Consider the following 14,373-nt stretch of genomic DNA (forward strand, 5'->3'; position numbering starts at 1 on the left):
AAGAAAGAAATTTTAAAAGTAAGCATGATTTTGATTAAGAGTATTTCAAGTGATTTTTTTTTTTAAACTCATGGTCCCACTGGCAGAAACTAGACAATGGCAACTAACTTGATACAAGAAGAGGAGAGGGAAAAAGATCCATGAATACAAAGAAAAGTTTAAGAGGATGGGCTGGTGGGGGTATAGACAAACTACAACAATTACTGTCAACTGTAAATGGGGAGGATTACAAGGGGGCAAAAGGAGGAAATTACACCTCTGTTGACTTCTGCCAACACAGCCCCCTTCCATTCTGTAGAACAAAGGTGAGCAAAGCATGCCTGATAATATTTAAGATATTATGAATTCATTTTGTAGACAAAATTTAGACTGAGAATGAGGACTCATCTGTCATCTCCTCTTCTGTCAAATGCATGTTGCCCTTGGCAATGGGTCTGCTGTTACTAATTTCATTTTTGTTTAGAAGCTTGCTTTTCCTCTTTGGTTCTCTGAGTTGCTGTGAATTAAAAAAAAAAAAAAACCTCACAAAAGAAAAATGTCTTTGATTGATTTCTGATGGTGACACTGACACTCTTGTACTTAATGTCAGTGCCAACCTGATTGTTTGATGTTTATTACATAGGTGAGTGGGAGGAGCTCCCCCTCCTTTTTGGTTGCTGCTATTGTAAGACTGGCTTTAGTGTTTAGTTTGATCTGGCGGGGGGGGGGGGGCGGGAAGCAGTAGTTATTAGTCTGTGACAATTGGGAAGACCCAGTTTTGTTTTCAGCCTTTCAATATGCTAATATTTTCTAAAACCTGTCAGGAGAGGTCAATGTTCTCATCAGATTTCAACTGTCAGAAGCTCTGAAAAAATTTAGAATCTCTTTCTAAGATATGGAACACAATCTTCTGAAGAGTTATCATAGAACACCCTGATCCTATTTGGAATTCTTCTAGCTAATTACCAAATATTTTTAAACCAGGGTCACGTTGTTAAATGTTGGACCCTGAGCTACCCTTTATTATATAGTCTTACAAATGACCCTTTAAAACAATTCCTGTATACATTTCATTTTTTTTTTTTTTTTGCTGTTGAGTTTGGATTCTGTGTACAGCAAAAGTCTATCTTGTTCTTCTATCTATCATTATTTTGCTGTAAAGACAGCAAAAGATCTATTTTAAATTATTCATAAGCTTTAGATAGAAACCTAAGCAAATTAAAATGTAGGCCAGTATAGAGGAAAATGATAATGGGCATATAAGTATTTGTAGCTACTGTAGCTTCCATTGGGACAATCATAAAATTAATTTCATACCTTGCACAGTAATTTCAATGGGAACAATTTCTTAGTTCGTGGTCAAACTTGTTTCCAACACTGATGGAGATGAGCACTAGAGAAAGTATTGAATTTTCTTTCTAATTAGCTTTTTCTTATGAAATAGCTTCTTAATAATTTCCCTTCGTGTCCAGTACATAAAGGTATCTATTCCTTTTAAACTGTATGTGAATTTAATTTATATGCCAATGATGTTTAATGCATTGTCTTGTCTGCATCTCATTACTGTCATTAATAAGCACTGGAGTACATCTAGTTACAAGGTTAATTGGGACAAATCTGGATTCCTTCTTTCTACTGTAAATATGCTATGTCTTAGTAGTGTGTTACTCATGGATGGGTGGTGAAAGTTATGGCATTTTACTTTACATTTCTCCTTCTGTTGTCATCCAAATCAGTCTAAATACAATATGAAGGGATTTTTCTGCATGTATTGTGCAGAGCTTGGTCAGTTTTTTTTTTCTTTTTTTTAACCAGACATATAATTTTATGGCTGATTTAAATAGAATTGCTACTCATCTGTGTGGTATATACTCTTCCCCCAACACACACACACACCTCACCTTCATTTTAAACTGTTTAAAGGGATACATAACACCAGGAAGAACTCCTTTCAATTGAGTGAAATTCATAGGAATTTTCCATGAGAAAGTTACAGGCCAAGAATTAAATCTTTTTAGTTGTAATGTTTGATATTGCCCATGTAAATAAGCTAACAGAGCTATTGAATTTTGTCATGGGCCCAGGAAATTCATGTTAGATAAGCTATTGCTCAAGGGCTCTGCTTTTGAAAATGAAGCTCTATAGCCAGAACAGGAATAGCAAAAATACCTGGCATAAATCCTACCATTTCCCCCTCCAACTCTTGTGACAGACAGCACTAATAGTCTGAGACCACTTTTCTATGGAGCCCAGTCCCGGCCTCAGAATGTTTTTCTACCCATTGTTCCAGGCAGCCACCTGGAACAAAGCCATCAAATAGCTTGGCACTGGAGTAAAACCCAGCATCCTTTGCAGGATAGGAAGACCTTACCCCTCAGAGTATTTGCTCCCTTTGTCAATGTCAGTCATCACTGGATTTGGTCAGTCTGCTTCCTAGAACCAAGACATCAGTCAGGTGAAATTAGGTTAGGAGTAATTTAAAATTATCATGTATTGACTTAAGGAGCCCTAGGCAGAACAAAGTGTTAAGTTAAAATGCTATTGAAGTGTGTGTTACATAGTCTTTCCCTAGGGCAATGGCCACTTTGAAGCCACTATATAACTTTGTCTTTAAAATGGGACCTTGATTGAGTCCTTCTTTAATTCAGGACTTTCGAAGTATATTTCTCAAGAGTGCTCTCCCATAAAACTTCTGCAGGCAACTTCCTGAGCAAGAGTCTATTTCCAAGGAACCTAGTACAAGACATGCTCAGATTCTTCAGAACATGCTTTTGATATTCACCATTAAGATTTTGCAGCAGGACATATTCTTGTCTCTCAGATGGCCCAAGTCAAAAGTATTCTCTTTTTCTTGAATAATGAAAAACTACAATGGCACTCCAAGCCCAAGGGTTAGACTCTGATTCTTTGGTCTAACTCCTCAATTTCAGGCAGTGAGGTAATACATGAAGGTAACAAGGCTCACTTGAGACCTTCACATGTTAAGCTACTGCATAGTTACTACCCCCAAATGGTTCTCTTTCTGTCAGATCAGTCCTTTGGGTTAGTGCTTTGACTAGGTGTCCCTGTATTTGCCAACCTGACACTGATTGGAAGAGGGTTTGATAAAGTCAGTTCCAGGATATAGGTTATATAGGAAGTGAAACCTGGTTCCCTTATGTGTTGAAACCCTACCACAATTATACTTTCTGTAAAATGGTGTTATACCTAATAGAGCTTGTTCTTTGGTTTTGGTTTATTGTCATATTCCTCACTGAAGAAAGTAACTAGCAGTTCTCCAAAAACTCTTTGAAAGAGAAGCAGGAGAGATGGAAGAGGGGCCTAGACCCTCTATGAAGAGCCTTTCTGGGGAAAGATACCTGGATGTTGTGGCTCATTGTCCATGGGCTAGGTAGCATAAGCTAACTGACTTATAAATGGTCATAGAAAAGCTAGCTGTTCCACATGTTCTCTGATGTGCCTGGTGGCTTTTGTTGTACTTTAGCAGTTGTTTGCATTGAGTATCACAGATTCCATTATAACACCCAAAGCAGGAAAGACATACATGTAGTCATTCCAAACACCACAAAGTCAAAGTTGTTCACTGAATGTTTTTAGAAGAAGGAATCATTTGTTTCTGGAAGTGTACTGGTGGACTGTGTTTCCATGATTTCATTGTGCTGTGATTAAAATGGAGGGTGACTCTCTTTTGATCTGTATTTTCCCAGATTCAATGTACAATGAGAACCACTGTCTTAATATATTATTGTTAATGGTAAATATAGTTGAATGAAGCATACAGTTATTTGCATTGACATATGATCATAATATTAAAGAAAAGGTTTTCTTGGGATGCCTGAGTGGCTCAGTCAGTCAAGCATCTGCCTTCAGCTCAGATCATGATCCCGGGGTCCTGGAATAGAGCCCCATGTCAGACTCCCTGCTCAGTGGGGAGTCTGCTTGTCCCTCTCCCTCTGCCCTGCTTGGGCTCTTTCTCTCTCTCTCTCAAATGAATAAATAAAATCTTAAAAAAAAGAAAGAAAAAGTTTTCTTAAAGTCTATTTAAACATCTCTGATATAGTATTACAAATTGCTTGTGCTTTTTATTTTAAAAAATGTATTATAAGGGCACCTGGGTAGCTCAGTTGGTTAAATGTCTGACTTCGGCTCAGGTCCTCATATCAGGGTCCTGGGATGGAGCCCTCTGTCAGGCTCCATGCTCAGCGGGGAGTCTACTTCTCCCTCTGCCACTCCCCCTGCTCATGCTCTCTCTCTTTCTCATAAATGAATAAAATCTTTTAAAAATGTATTAGAAAAATATTACATGCATATAAATTAGATTTTTGCTGTAAATTTTTGTGTGTGTGTTAAAAAAAATAATAATCCTAAAATGTCTTACCTCTATCTCCAAGGAGACTCATGGGATTATTTTCTTGTTGGTGTTTGGCGAGTTGAAGATGGTCCAGTTCCAGAAATAACATATAGGAGGAGATCATGGGAGCTTAAATACAGATGGTTGGCTGTTTTCCTCGTGGAAGAAAGGTACTAACATTTTCCCAAAATTATTTGTGCTGGAAATAGGCAAGACAAGGTGGAAGTGTGTGCCAGTGATGGAGAACCTACAGCATGGACTATAAACTCAAAAGCCTGCAGGCAACAAAAACATGAACCAGGGCCATATGTAAAATAACAATTTTTATTTTATTCTGTGCAAATCAGTTGATTGCTGTCTAAAATATTGAAAGTAAGTATTTGGATAAATAATCACAACTCTCATTTATGTCTAAAAAGCTCCTGGTATATATATATATATATATATATATATATATATATATATATATATATCTTTTAATCATTTCAATCTCCCTGCCCAAAGCAAAAAGGTCTTACAAAGAAATGGGCAATGTAACTTGCTCAGCTTTCAGTTAGTAAAGGTATTTTTACTGTAATGTGTCTTTTTGAGCTAGTCATACTAGCTGACTCTAGGCACAGAAAAAACAATCAAAGACCAAATGCTGCATAGGCTGAAATTAAAGAGAAATGTATTAACTGAGAACAGCTTTAGATCTGGAAATACATCTTTATGAGTCACTTATACATAGGCTATAATTATTTGGTAATTAATGCTCCCAAATTAATCCCTCTCCTAAAGAACCTCTAGTGATTCTTATGCGCCAGTTGACATAGAAAAGCTAGATCTTAGGAGGATTTCCCTCTAAATTCAGAGAATGTTCATCCATGCAAGTTTCCAAGGGCCTACAAATAAAATCTAATCAAGGAGGAAAGCAATCAGGTCCAACCAATCAGAAATTGAGCTGTGGGGCAGAAAATCATAATTTAAATAAAAGTTGCAATTAGAACCCACAGAACTGGCATGACACTCGTTTCAGTTCTTAGCGCTCAGAGACAGTTTGAAAATTATCTCCACAGTAGGAATAAGAAGGGCTGGTGAAGATTTTTGCCTCTTGATAGAATATTGAAAATTATCTTCATCAGTGGGTTAATTGGCTTAATTTTCCTTCAGATGGTAACTTTCAAATGCTTGGTCTTAATTAGCATGGGTAAATGAGAAATGTAGGTGATTCACACTTTTCAGTTTTCTTGTTCTCTAGAGAGTTCCATTCCTTTCCCTTAAGATATTTGAAATGGCTGAGGGCTACATTGATTAAAATAAATTATGCCAGTATTTTACACCAGTAAAAATGTAGATGGAATTGACTTATGCCTGGTCCATTTAAAAAATGCAACCTACAAATACCATAAAGGAGAGTCAGTGTGAACTAGAGATAAGCCTTGTACTTAGTATGCTAAAAATTATAAAACTCTTCATTTCTCAGTATTGTGCTAGTATTAAGGTATAGTGTTCAACTAAGAAAGTAGAGAAAAATCCAAGGCACTTTGTGTATTTAATAAAGCGTGTATGAGGGAAAACCCGTACTATGAAGGAGGTCAGTGGCATAAAGGGAGAAAAATATTCTTTGTTATTCTTAGTTTATGTTCCTCAATCCCCACTTGTTTCACTCCTAACCCCCTCAACTTCAGGTTTACCTCTAATAAAGAGATAATCAACACCAAATACTGTTTTTAGAATCTGACAATAGTTTTGATCTTCATTAACTATCACACATTATGAATTTTACCTTTTTCTGATGTTAATCAATATTGTATTCTAAACAACCTTTTAGTAATCTCTGATTAAAAAAACAAGTCTTTCAAAAAAAAAAGTCTTTCAGATGATGGAATTTGAACTACAAGAACACAAAAGCATATCTGAGTTATTTGGGTACAAATTTATTTGAATTCAGAAAATGAAATAACATCCACATTGTACTGTGCAACTTACATAACAATTTCTGTAAATTACATAACAAACAAAAGACTTTCTCCTTTTACTTCTGTTAGATCCACCTATTAAAACTCTAATAAAGGTGATAATAAAGCTAAAATTTAGTTAAGAAAGTTTAAGACAAAATCATTTTGAAAATTTCATTAATATAGTATGTATTTTTTCCTTCTGCTGGCATCTATATAAACAATAATTAAAATTTTAAAATCCCAATATTTTTTATATATTCCAAGATTAGACATCAAAGCAAGCAATTATAATTTTTTTGTAATTTTTAATAAAACTAATAAAATTCATGTTTTACTTAAAACAGAATTCACACACCCACTTGTAATGGAGATGCAAAAAGTTTTTAGGGATTGGAAAAGATGTATCATTACATAAAAAGCAAGCTAAAAAATTATGTATACAACATGTACTAAAAATGAACTGTTTAAATAAATCTCAGCATATAAAAAAAGGGAGAACAATAGACTGAGAAAGAGAGAAAGACGAATTATATGAGAGAGAAAGAGAGAAGTAAAGAAATTTATACTAATGCATTAGCAATGTTTATCTGTGGGTTTGGGAATTACAGGTGTATTTTGTGGTGTTCTTTTGCTTTTCTCTATTTTACAAATTTTCTGGCACAAATTGGTTTCTCTTTTAATCAGATTAAATGTTTGACAAAATGGGCCCTTTCTTTGCCTTTCCATGGAGAAATAGGACCACCGTGGTTTTATTACCTGTAAGAATTTCAATTCTAGAAATACTGTTGCATCCTTCCAGGTAGGCATGCCGAGCACTCGACATGGAGATCACATTTTACCTTCTACCTAATAGCATCTCCGTTTCCAGATTGCTCCCCAAATAAAAACAAGCATTGAACCTCCAATCAGTGATGATAATTTAATTTCCCTCTCAGCTGTAAGTACCAGAAAACAGTCAGGCAATCAGTGAGAAAAACGTGTTCTCCTGGTTTATTTTTACATTAAGTAATTAACATTTTCTTCTCTACCTATAATGGGAGGTCTAAAAAGTATAGGCTCAGCTGACCTAATTGTGTAGGGCTTCTTAGCAACAGTGCTCTGCATGTTAGGGAGTTAGGTGGAGCAGGATGCAGGAGTGAGATCATTAAGTTAAACCTGGAAATGATTCTTAACTCTTATAAGGGTTCTTCATAATACAGAAACTTTAGGACTGAATGGGAAATGGGCAAGAGAGATTAGTAGGTATCTTTCAGTGGGGTGCTGGGCACTGTTGAGCTCACCTTTCTGGTCTGGGATTACTAGACTCTATGGAGGTATGCACCTTTGATGGGTTATTGTCTAAGCTAAATTACAACTCTACTGGGATAGAGGTTAAGTTGCAATGATTTTAGTTCATAATGAAGTAAATGAATTTTATTCAATAGAGATAAATTTCTATTCTGTAGAAAAGATGGCCCCCAATATTACGTTTTATTACCCAATGGAATAGTACCTAGTTCTGCCACGTCAACATTTCTAACTGTGTGTGTGTTATTTGAAATTTCCTTTGAACTAGTTATGATGTTTTACTGATTTCCTCATTAATGCATCACTTTTTTGACACAGGTTCTTTTTATATTTGTATAAAAGTCTTGTGTTTTACTTTTTGAAGAATCCTATCTTAACACCCAAAATATATTATTTGGGGTTTATAACAAACAGATCAGAGCAAAAGGTGGTCCACAGAACTCTGGTGCTCTGTGGAGATAATTTAGGAATCTTAGAAATGTTTGATTTGGGTTTTACTTTTAAACACATTTTTACATATTTTTTCAAATGACAATGAAAAAGAAATGGACTAAAATGGGTTAAGTGTCAAATTTTTTCACATTGGATGTCACACAGAAACTCTGGCTTCCATTGCATGACTTCATAATATATAAAAATTATGGATTTGAGCTCGTAAAATAAATATCCAAATGTCTAAGAGAACACTGTTTTTATTTGCATATTAGAGTTATGCATAAGAGGTCATCAAGAATATAAAAGATTCTATTTAAAAAAAAATCCTAGGTTATACCCACCTTTAATCACTGCAGACTGTAACTAGAACAGGCTTTATCAATTTCCACACTATTGACAATTCAATCTGGACAATTCCTTGTTAGGGGAGGGGGCTGTCCTCCTCATTGAAGGAGGTTTAGTAGAATCCCTGGCCTCTACTCGCCAGATGCAAGTAACACCCCCTCCTCAGTTGTGACAACTAAAAATGTCTCTAGACATTGCCCTCTGTCCCCCTGAGGGACAATACTGCCCCAGTTGAGAACCCCTGGACTAAGGGAACAAGGAAGATAAAGGAGAAGGAGGAGAAGGAAGAAAAGTAGAAGAACAAAGAACTTTGCAGGAGGCCAATTACTATACTAGTAGTTACTAACTAATGCCCTAGACCATGTGTCAAGAGATCAGCGTTAAAATCACTGTCCTATTTGGAATAAGCATGGAGAATGTGGTCACATAATTTTCTTAGTTCTCAACATCTTCATTTGTCAAACAAGAATGTTACACTTAATGGTCTCCAACATTTCCCTTTTAGGAGACCCAGCCTCAGGAGCATAAGAGAAATTGAACCAAGAACCTCCCTAGCAGGCCTTCAAATTTTGCTAATATACTCCCTTAAAAGAGCAAGCTAGTGACGGATTTCAAGTTGTCTATTTTTTATGCTAATGGGTGGAAATACCTAAGAACATTAATTGAACAATTGGTATGAACTGATAAGAAATAGTTCCTGTTCCTTGAGGCCTATGTGAGGACTCAGTATGAGTAACCTCTAAAATGTAGTTATACATTATTTGAAAGGAAATATTTCTAAATCATTCTGTTGGGGTCAGGTCCAACAGAAATATTTTTGAAATTATTTCTGTGCCATCTGCAGCCAGGGCTCTTTAAACTCAGTAATATTCTCAGGAACCTGTGTTGGTCTAAATATATAGTTGCTGTTAAAAACAGAATCGATACTGGGGCACCTGGGTGGCTCAGTTCATCAGGCGTCTGCCTTCAGCTCAGGTCATGGTCCCAGGGTCCTGGGATCGAGCCCCACATTGGGCTCCCTGCTCAGCGGGAAGCCTGCTTCTCCCTTTCCCACTCCCCCTGCTTGTGTTCCTTCTCTTGCTGTGTATCTCTCTGTCAAATAAATAAATAAAATCTAAAAAAAAAAACACAGAAGCAATACTGATCTGAAAGAAAGGTTTTGAAATATTGCATCTGGGATATTTTCATTTGATAACTACTTGCTCAAACTTCATAAGTCACTAATTCAGTAGCATCAGGTCGTTCTGTTGAACATGGAACCATGGTGACAAATAGTAAGCAACTTGGCAAGCCTGTTGTCCCATGTCATCTAACAGGCTCTTTCTCAAGGCCGAGTCCTTTGATCCTGACCATTTGCCTGACCGTGAGGAAACCAAATGTGACAGCTTGGAAGAGGTGCCTGTCCCCAAATTCCTTAAATTCAACAGAGCAGATCTTTGATGGGAAACAATAGTGTATTGCAAACAACTGCTGTGATTCCTGAAGCAGAGATTTGAAGAGGACACGAAATGATTTTGAGAAAGTGTCCCACCTTGAGGAGTTCTCCCCTGTGAAATATTTCAAAATATACTAGGATGCTTGGGTTGAGGATTCTGAGACTGCTCAACTTTTGACACTTAAGTGAAAAGGCCGGGATTTTGCTTTTTGTTTCCCTCCCCCTCTTCCCCTCTCTCCTGCTGCTTCTCCTTAAGTGTGGCAAAGGGTGTGGTCTACATTTCTTTTCCCCTAATATATATATATATTATATATATATAAAATATAATATATATAATAAATATATATATTATATATATATTTTAAAACCATCAGAATAACTTCCATGTCGGTAGACAGAGCTTTTAGCCATTCACAGACTGAAGGTCTCACGGGATAGTAGAATTATTTATATGCCCTGAACAGCACAAATCTATTGCCTTGGATTCTTAGCATCTTTGAGAACTTAATAGCAGAAAGCATAAATGTGAAAATAGAAAGTTGAACCTACTTAACTAGCTGGATCATCCAGAAGAACACACATGATCAGTTGAGCAACTCATCTGACCACCAGATCACCATTCAAAATTTGCCATATAGGTTATAGTCAGATTGTCCAAAGTAATTGTGAAATAAAATTTTTACTTTTGCTTAAAAGTGTATGTATGATAAAGATCTTAATAATTTGTGGAAGTTAAACTTCTTCAGAAATTTACTCCAAAGACCACTCAGTCCGTACGAGATTTAAGACAAAAATGAAACATGTGACTCAGGTTGTTAATTGTATAATGTGATCAGACTAAAGACAGGAAAAGCCTTCTAACATGAATTTCTAAGATGGAATAGCACATTTTTAAATCTGTGGTAGCAGAAAGTTGAATTTTTTATGCTCAGGTTTGATCTTCCATGCATTCATTTGTTCAAATGGTATTTGTTGGGACGCCTGGTTGACTCAGGCAGTTAAGCGTCTGTCTTCTGCTCAGGTCATGATCCCAGGGTCCAGGGATCCAGTTCCACATCAGGGTCCCTGCTCAGCGGGGAGCCTGCTTCTCCCTCTGCCTGCCACTCCCCCTGCTTGTATGCTCTCTCTCTCTCTCTCTCACAAATAAATAAATAAAATCTTTCAAAACAAACAAACAAAAAACAAATGCTATTCATTAGTTGTGTCTACTACTTGGTATTTGTAAAGTTTTGAGGTTTACAATGGTACTTAGTCCATATTTTCTCACTTAGGCAAAAATGCTGAACAAAATGTTTTGGTGATACAAGTGTAGTAACATCCAGAAATTAACTCTCATAAAAATGCCCTAACGTACTGAATGGAGCACTGGGTATTATATGCAAACAATGAATCATGGAACACTACATCAAAAACTAATGGTGTAATGTATGGTGATTAGCATAACATAATAAAATAAAAAAATACCCTAACGATCTCTATTATTCATACAAATTATAAAGTTCTGGCTTAGGAAGTGTTTGTGGGTTGTCTTTATTTCAGTGTTAATTTCAAGGACATCTTTTTCAATCAACATAGACTTCCACTTTTTATTTGCAAGGTTGAGAGATATAATATCAGTATTTTAAAAAATTGTATTTCTAAATGCTGGCAATGAACAATCAGAAAATAAAATTTTAAAAATATCATATCATTTACAATAGTATGAAAATATATGAAATACTGGGGATAAATCTGAGCAAATATGTGAGAAATCATCACCTTGAAAGCTATCAAATATTGCTGAGAGAAATTAACAAAAACTTTAAAGAATAGAGATAAATACTTTGTTCATAAGTCAGAAGCTTCAATATTGTCAAGATCAGTTCTCCCCAGATTGATCTATAGAATGCATGCAGTCCATTCGAAATGTCAGCAGGCTTGTGTAGAAATTGACAGCGGAGGGGCGCCTGGGTGGCTCAGTCGGTTAAGCATCGGCCTTTGGCTCAGGTCATGATATCAGGGTCCTGGGATTGAGCCCCTCATTGGGCTCCCTGCTCCATGGGAAGCCTGCTTCTCCCTCTCCCACTCCCCCTACTTGTGTTCCCTCTCTCGCTGTGTCTCTCTCTGTGAAAGAAAGAGCTCCGTGGGAAGCCTGCTTCTCCCTCTCCCACTCCCCCTATTTGTGTTCCCTCTCTCACTGTGTCTCTCTCTGTCAAAGAAAAGGGGGGGAGGGAGGGAGAGAAGGAGGAAGAAAGGAAGAAAGGAAGGAAGGAAGGAAGGAAAAGAAAGAAAGAAATTGACAGCTGATTATAAACTTCATATAGAAATGCAAAGGATGTAGAATAGCCAAAAGATTTTGAAGAAGGAAAACTGGGGGAATAAAATGATCTGATTTCAAGAATCAGTAATCAAAATAGTATCAAAGTGGCTTCAAGGCAGATAAATAAATCAATGGAAAAGAATGAAGGATAGAAATCAACCCACATGTAGGTAGACCACTGGATTTGACAAATGTACAAAGCAATGCCATGAAGAGCTTTTGATAAATGGCACTGGAACCATTGGATATTTATGTGCAAAAAAAAACAAACTTGAAATTTAATGGATTTTTGCCAGTGGTGATATTGTAGTTTTAAAATGTGATAGGTCACTAGTGTAGAATTTTGTGAAGGCTTTATATAAGTCCCCCTTTTATCTTAGGATGATGATTCATTAATTCATTCAACAAGTATTCATTGAGTAATCAGACAATGCCACAGATTGATGCTACAGTGATGAACAAGGTAAGTGTGCTCCCTGCTCTTACTGACCTTTCGAAAGAGTAAATAATGGAGATACAATAAATAAATTCTCCCAATGCTAGTTCTGTAACTAAAATCGCAGTAAGTTGAATTGAAAAATACAAGTTGTTAAGAGAGCATTGTGACCTGATATCAACATAGAAGAAAAAGTGCAGAAGAAGGGGGGTGGGTTGGAAAAGGTTTCTTAGAAAAAAAGGACATTGAGTTTGAGACCTGAATGGAAGTAGCCGGGCGGAGTATGCAGAAGACCATAACTAGAGTCCTTGAATTGACACAATCAAAGGAGAAACACAAGTCTTAAAGTGTAATTTTCTAATTTTGAATTCAGGAGAATAAAAGCCATTATTTTTATTGTTCATAGCAGCACCAATGGCTATCCACTAGGCACAAACTCAGACAAGGTTAGGTTTTAAAAATCTTCGTCTCATCATCATCAGGAATTTGGTTGACATCAACTATTAAATAGGGTTTTGCATTTGTGCCTATCACAGTATAGTTAAAATTTCTACTCATTCTTATTTTATCTTTACATTTTGGTTTTGAGACAATTCCACCAGGATTCTCAACAAAGAGGGTACCTCATTTAATTCGTTACTTGGGCTCCCGTTCAATTTTTTTTGCACTTGAGAATATATTTCAGCTGTTCAGTGTTTGGATATGGATGGATGGCTACTGAATTTTTCTTTAAGCTCCTGGTTTCTTAGAGAATAGCTTGGACAGTCTATCGAGTTCTTTGTTGAAAAGAATAGAAACTCCCTCAAAAAAGCTCAAATGAGAAGAACAAAAAAAGTACAAAATTATATGAAGTCCTCAGAAAAGCTCAAAATGTTTTAAATTTTTGAAGTGTCCCTTTCCAGTGAAATAAAATTGTCACTGAACTGTTAATTCTTGTGAGTTTTAAATTTCAAATGTTAAGGTAATGGAATTGATCAGAAATATGGCATTACTGACTACAAAAGTTCATCAGTTTTAGTTTGGGGTAAAATAAAATCCGTAAGATACCTATCAGGTACAACGTACGCTTGTCTCTTATACTTTGGAGCATTACAAGATTCTCTTGGGATATTCAGTTTTGCTTGTTTTAATATAGAATGAAATTCTCTGAGGATAAGAATCCTTGAGAGTAATAGGAATATAATAAAATATTTCAATCTGTCTCCAAAATGATTAGTTTGGGAAGAGGGTCTGCCCAAATTCTATAGTAGGAAACATTTTAATTCATGTGAATATATTTTATTGTGCTGGCATCTGGGCATTTTTATTTAGCTATCATTAACATACTATAAAATACATAGGTCTTGAATGTTCAGTTCAATGAGTTCTGGCATTTGTATACATCCATATAATAATCACCCCAAATGAGATAAAGAAGTTTCCTAGAAATTTCCTTCATGCTCTTTTCCAGGCAATTTTCCTTGCAATGATTATCTAATTTTTATCACAATGGGTTAGTTTTACTTGTATTTGGATTTCATATAAATGGATCTGGATCACATAATATGTGTTCTTTAGGTTCTGGCATCTTTTGCTTAACAGAATGTTTTTGATACTTTTGCATATTTCTGCATGTATAAGTAGTTCATTCATCCCATATCCCTGCATGGTTAGACATTGTATAGATATACCACAATGTATTCCACTTTTCACTATTATGAATAATGCTGCTAGAAAGATTGAGATAGAAATCTTTGTGGGAACACATATATTGCTATCTTTTGCATGAATGCCAAAGGGTAGAATTACTTGGTCATGGTGGTCATGAGGCAAGAATGTTTATAAGAAATGGAGAGTTTGTCAGTGAAGTTGTATCATTTTACA

At 36.0% G+C, this 14,373-nt stretch overlaps 1 long non-coding RNA gene across 1 annotated transcript in view; it reads left to right on the forward strand.

Moving 5' to 3' along the window:
• The first annotated feature begins 4,408 nt into the window (after positions 1 to 4,408).
• The window catches only part of LOC113918192, a 62,301-nt gene continuing 52,336 nt past the window's right edge, over positions 4,409 to 14,373 (forward strand). Inside the window, exon 1 of the long non-coding RNA XR_003518464.2 lies at positions 4,409 to 4,500. This is a non-coding gene — a long non-coding RNA (uncharacterized LOC113918192). The remainder of the gene's footprint in view (positions 4,501 to 14,373) is intronic.

This window comes from Zalophus californianus, chromosome 1 (assembly GCF_009762305.2).
Source record: "Zalophus californianus isolate mZalCal1 chromosome 1, mZalCal1.pri.v2, whole genome shotgun sequence".
In the NCBI taxonomy this organism is placed as follows: domain Eukaryota; kingdom Metazoa; phylum Chordata; class Mammalia; order Carnivora; family Otariidae; genus Zalophus; species Zalophus californianus.